Source organism: Arachis duranensis, chromosome 9 (assembly GCF_000817695.3).
Source record: "Arachis duranensis cultivar V14167 chromosome 9, aradu.V14167.gnm2.J7QH, whole genome shotgun sequence".
Lineage (NCBI taxonomy): Eukaryota > Viridiplantae > Streptophyta > Magnoliopsida > Fabales > Fabaceae > Arachis > Arachis duranensis.
The window spans coordinates 72933671-72939974 of NC_029780.3; the positions used below are offsets into that span (position 1 = coordinate 72933671).

At 39.6% G+C, this 6304-nt stretch overlaps 1 non-coding gene across 1 annotated transcript; it reads right to left on the reverse strand.

The window, feature by feature from the left end:
* Window positions 1–5862: 5862 nt before the first annotated feature.
* LOC127742016 (small nucleolar RNA R71) lies at window positions 5863–5969 on the reverse strand. The gene has a single exon (XR_008003203.1). It is a non-coding gene; the product is annotated as a small nucleolar RNA R71 (small nucleolar RNA).
* Between the last annotated feature and the right edge of the window lie 335 nt (window positions 5970–6304).

Genomic DNA, 6304 nt, shown 5'->3' on the forward strand with positions numbered 1-6304 from the left:
CCTATAAGCCGTGGTTATTTCCCTTCTCTCTCAGGGATAAAGCAGTAAAGTGGCTAGAATCCTTTCCTAAGGAAAGTTTGACAACTTGGGAAGATGTGGAGAATAAGTTCTTGGCAAGATTTTACCCTTCCCAAAGAGTTAACAGATTGAGGGCGGAGGTACAAACATTCAGGCAACAAGATGGTGAAACTCTCTATGAAGCATGTGAGAGATACAAGGAGCTGACAAGAAAGTGCCCTCTATACATGTTCAATAAATGGGTACAGCTGCATATTTTCTATGAAGATCTATCACAAGAATAAAAAAAGGCCTTAGATCATTCTTCAGGAGGATCTCTCAATAAGAAGAAGACAATAGAGGAGGCCATTGATGTCATTGAAATAGTGGCCAATAATGAATACTTCTATGCCTCTGATAGAAGCACGAATAGAGGGATGATGGAGCTAAATCACATGGACATAATACTAGCTCAAAACAAGCTGATCACTAAGCAATTGGCAGACCTCACCAAGCAGGTGGAGAGGAATCAAGTTACAGCAGTCAATATTCAACCACCAGCTCAAGAAGAGTTGAATGTAGAGGATGGAGGTGATTGGGAGCAAGCCAATTATGTTGGAAACTCTTCAAGACAACCCTATGATCTATACTCCAAAACCTACAATCCTGGTTGGAGGAACCACCCAAACTTTGGGTGAGAAAACCAGCAAACCCAGAACCAAGATCATAGACCTCACAACTCCAACCATTACAATAACTCCACTTACCAACATTCCAACCAAAGATCATATCAAGCCCTACAAAACACTTCTTCCCAACGTCCATATCAAGCACAAAATAGCAATCTTTAAGCCCAAATTCCAAACCACCATCACCATCTGAGGACAGAATCTCCCAGATTGAGACCTTGCTTGAAAATCTTTGCAAGGAGGTTCAAGACAACAAAGCATTCAAGGATGAAGTAAGGTTTAATATAAAGAACTAGGGAGATACCATCAAAAGGCTTAAGTCTCAAGTAGACTACCTTTCTCAACAAATTCTTAAGTCTACTGACAACTTTCCAAGTGATACTGAGAAGAACCTAAGAGGAGAGACAGAATGTGAGATGAGAAGAATGCAAAGCGATCACTCTAAGAGATGAAGAGATTCTGGAGGAAGAAACTGACAAGCCAACAGAGCGCAGCCAAGAAGATTCAAGAAAGAATTTGGAAGAGGCAGAACAAGGAATTGACCCTGCATAGGTGAAGGAACCAATGGAAAAAGAAATCCTGAAATCGTATGTACCAAAAGCACCATACCCTTAGAGACATAAGGGTGGTGAGAAGGACAAGCCATACTCTAGGTTCCTAGATACATTCAAGACTCTCCATATCAACATACCCTTCATTGAAACCCTCCAACAGATTCTATCATACAATAAGTGCATGAAGGAGTTGCTAACTAAGAAGAGTACCTTAAAGGGTGGGCAAATAGTAGTGATGACTAAGGAGAGCAGTGCCCTCATCAAGAAGGATTCGCCCACAAAGAAAAATGATCCAGGGAGTTTTCACATCCCTTGTGCTATAGGGGATACGATGATCGACAGAGGATTCTGTGATCTGGGGGCAAGCATAAATCTCATGCCTCTATCTCTCATGAAGAATCTAAAGATTAATGAGTTGAGATCCACAGATGGAATCCTTTAACTGACTGACAAGACTCAGAAACAAGCAGTAGGAGTGGTTGAAAATGAACTGGTGAAGGTTGGAAAGTACTTCTTCCCTGCAGATTTTATTATTCTTAAGATGGAAGAGAGCTATCTTCACCTAATCATTCTAAGGAGAACATTCTTGACCACTACCAGAGCACTCATAGATGTTGAGCAAGGGGAGTTGATATTGAGAATACATGATGAACAACTCACCTTTCATGTCTTCAAGCCCTCACAAGAATCTGAACAAGAGAACAAAAAGTTGAAGGATAATCACAACGAAGTGCTCTTGGAGGAAACTAGCAGTGAATCACAAGCAAAGCCTCTAGAGACCCCCTTAGTAGAAAAACAAGAAGTTCAAGTGATACAACAACCAAGGAAGCCCAAGGAGGAGCTGAAACCACAAGAGTCAAGAGAAATAATCATCAAGGATCCTCCGGACACAGGAATCACCAAAGCACCATTTGAAGGAGAGAAGAGCAGTGGGAAGAAGGTACCAAAGAGATGGAAAATCAAAAAGATCCCCACAAAGGATTTCTCTCTACAGTACAAAGTGATATCAATACACCACCCACTAATCCCACCTCATCTTCCTACCATTCCATCTCAGATGCCTCAAGTGTACATCATCAATAAAATCTTATCCTTGGAGCATGTAGAGATTCTCAAGGAGGCAAGCGGAGATAGATTCATTATGAGGTGAGAAGACCTGAGACATTACAATCCTCCCTGACAGAAGTCAACCGTCAAGCTAATGACGTTAAAGAAGCGCTCCATGGGAGACAACCCATGTTTAAGCATTCTTTTACTACTTTATTAATAATCAATGGTTTTCTAACATGACTTTAGGCTTTCATAGACACATTTTGCAGTTGCATATAACATCTTGAAGCATATGTTTGATTCCTAAGTTTGGTGTGCCTGAGGACACTCTAAGATGGTTTTCTAAGCATAATGACCATTTAGCCATCTTAAGATATATACTCATTCATTTGCCTGAAGTATATAGCCAAACAGAAGTTTGGTGTTCTGCATATGCTACAAGTTGAATGAGAGTCAAATTTGTTTTAAGCCTAGAAATTCATGACAGATGAACCATGTGCTACATTATTTTGAGTTTATATTTCCAAAGGTAGAGAATAAAGTGTTCACTATGATGAATGAGTCAAAGGTGACAAGAATTTCATTGAACGTTTACATAAATCAATTAGTGGATGATAAGTTTAGTGTGAAAAAAATCTAGGATGATTCACAAGATTCATGAGATGTACATCCTGGGAAGTGAATTTAATTCCTTGAGCTATATTGCCAAATACTAAGTTTGGTGTCCACCATAGTTGTATATATGATCACAAGAGTCACGGCTACTCATTGTTGCATAAGGAACACTTAGTTGAAATTGTCAAAAAAATTCAAAAATTAGTTATCTTTTTTTTCCTAATTCTTTTTGCCGCTAAGTATAGTACTTTAATTTTTTGTTTTGTTGTGGTGAATAGGCATGAGGAAGAAAAGATTGATGAAAGGGATAAGGCAAGGCAATGTACAGTTGTCAAAGAGCAAAAAAGCAAGTCACATGTCCTTTGAAGTTGCTCCTTGGGAAGTACTGATGAATCCATATTTGATGGTAAATTTTGGTTAGAATTGAATGGATTTCATCATATAAACTTGCACTTATTCCCATTAATAGCATGTTTTTGAATCTTCCTCCCAAATTGTGCTTGATTTTAAAAATTAGCTCTTTTGTGCTTAGTTTGATCTATTTTTATTCCATATGCCTTCCATTCGATGCCTTGATGTGTTTGTAAGTGATTTCAGGTGTATAAGGTAGGAATGGGATGGAGAAAATGGAAGAAGAGCATGCAAAGTAGAGCAAACTTGAAGAATCAAAGGAGATGAGCTCAGAAACCTGTGCGTGCGCACAGCCTCTAGTGTGTCCGCACAGGAGTCCAAGCAGAGCGCGTGGATCATTTCGAGTGTGTCGCGTGTCCCGTCAAGCATCGCCTAGTGTGCGTGCGCACAGCTACTTGTGCGTACACATAGGTTGGGAATTTTGCAAAGTGTGCGGACGCACACGTCTGTGCATCCGCACAGGTGTCCGCACATGACCTCATTAGAAAAGCACGTGACACACGATTTAAGGGCTTTGGAGGCCCATTTATGAAGTCTTTTAGCTCATATTGGATGGGTAATGAGACACACAAGATAGCATCGTAATAGTATAGTTTTAGGAGTAGAAAAGAAGGTTTTTAGTCTTAGTTTTCTCTAAGTTTTCTTATCTTCTCCATTAGGGTTTTATTAGGGTTTTACATTCCAAGTGCCATTTCCATTTTTTATCATTGGATTTTGCTAATCTCTTTGGAAGAATTCTCTTGTTATTACTCTTTATAGTTATATTGTCATCACTCTTTCTTCTAATTCGTGTTATAGTTCAATTTTGCTTTTCTCTTGCAATTTTATTTTCTTGTTGATTAATTTGATGTTTAATGTTTGTTCTATGTTTTCTTATGCTATTCTTGTTGATTGAGATCAATTGTTGCTTATAGTTTCAAGTCAATTCTCATTTGTCTCATGTTCATGCTTTTTGCCCACCAAGTGTTTGACAAAATGTCAAACATGGTTTTAGGCTAAATTTTTGTCTCTTGGCTTGGGAAAAGTGAGAACTTGGGTACCTAGATTTGGAATGTCCAACATTTAGTGTCAATTCTTGGATTGTTACTTGTTCTTGTTCCCACTAACTCTAAGTTGTTGCTAAGGCAATTAGCAGGCAATTTAGGATTTGTGGGTTAAGAGCACTTATGCTCATTTAACTTACCTTCCGATGTGAGGGTTGAGCAACTGAGACTAATCCATCATAATTGTCATAGTTGTGGTTCCAACAAGGAAAGGACCCTTAGCTCATTCCAAGCCAAGACCCCTTTTTCTGCTTTCAATTTTTCGTACATTGCTATGTTAATTTCTTTTATAATTTACTTGTTTATATTACATAGTCGGTTCTTTAATTTCTTTATTAGTTCAATCATTATAATTTTGCATGTTCTTTTATTGCTTTATATGTTCATTTCTTCATTGACAACCCCTTGATCACTACAACCGGAATTTACACACTCATTGCCTCTTAAGTGAGTCCTTGGGAGACGACCCGGGAGTCAAATACTCTCGGTTTTTAAATTGGTTTTGAGTTGTGACACATCTTGTGAATTTTCAAATTTGATCGGCGACCGATTGTCGGGTTTGGGTGTATACTTGCAACATTAGTCCTATTTTGAGAAAATCCCAACTCGTACAATTGGGCGCCTTATCAAGTTTTTGGCGCCGTTACCGGGAAATTTTCACTTTAAGTGCAATGAGTGCTATGATTTTGGTTGTATAAATATGTGAATAGTGTGAATAGTGTGAATAGTTGATTTTGGTTTGCTACTTGGCAATAATTGTAAATACTACTTTCCCTCCTTAGTTAGTTTTGGTAGTTATAGAGTGTTAAGTTAGTTCTTGCTTACTTGCCTACTTTTGTTTTGCCTTTCATCATTGCATGCTTTCATCGCCTCCTCAGTTGAATGACACGGTCGCTCCCAGACCCAAGCTTGGCCACTTTTGACCCAAAAATTGAAAGAACTTTAACTCGTATAAGGCAAGCTCGGCGCCGGCTAGCTTTTGTGAATAGTGAAGCGGGCTCCCTTGAGGACCATTCCCATTCACTATCACCACCTATCCGTGACTATCATTCTCCAATCAATGAAGAGACTCTATATTCATCTATGGGGAGTTCTGAACTGTCTTTGAGTGACTCAGGTGACACTGTCATGGCAGACCCACCTCGAAGGATTACATTGAAGGAGGCCGGAGCTCCTGATCTTGCCTTGCAACCACTTTAGATTCTATATTTGGCCTTGGATCCAAATTTTGAGCTTAGGTCTGGCACAATTAACTTGCTCCCCAAGTATAATGGATTGCCTGAGGAAGACCTTCTGAAACACCTTAAGGATTTCCAAGTTGCATGTGCAACTGCGAGAAGACATGGGGCGGATGAAGCTGTAGTGTTGGTCTTCGCTTTCCCTTTTTCTTTGGAAGAAAAAGTGAAAGAGTGGTTTTATACTCAGCCGGGGGAAGTTAGATCCAATTGGGACTTGTTGCGGAAAGAATTTTTGGAGAAGTTCTACCCTCCCTAGAAAATAGACAAACTGAGAAGAGAGATCTCTTGCATTGTGCAACGGGATGGGGAGACTTTGTATGAATATTGGGAGAGATTTAAGAAGTTGCTGGAAGCTTGCCCTCACCACCAAATAGATGAGTTGGTTTTGATCAGTTATTTTTGTGAAAGAATGAACCACCAAGATAAGCTTCTCCTAGATGCCGCGAGTGGAGGATCATTGACCAAAAACAAGACCGCAGCAGAAGCATGGGAAGTTATATCGGACCTAACAGACTCTATTGAACACTCTCGGGCTAGAAGTCCACAATCAAAAGCCGTGAGCGAAGTTTCTACCTTCGGAGATGCTATTTTCACTAAGACCCTTAGTGAGATGACAATTTTGTTGAGGCAAATCACCCAAGGGTAACAAATCCCTCAAGCTTTGATAAATGCCCCACCTTAACCTCCTAGGACCGAAGGACCAACAA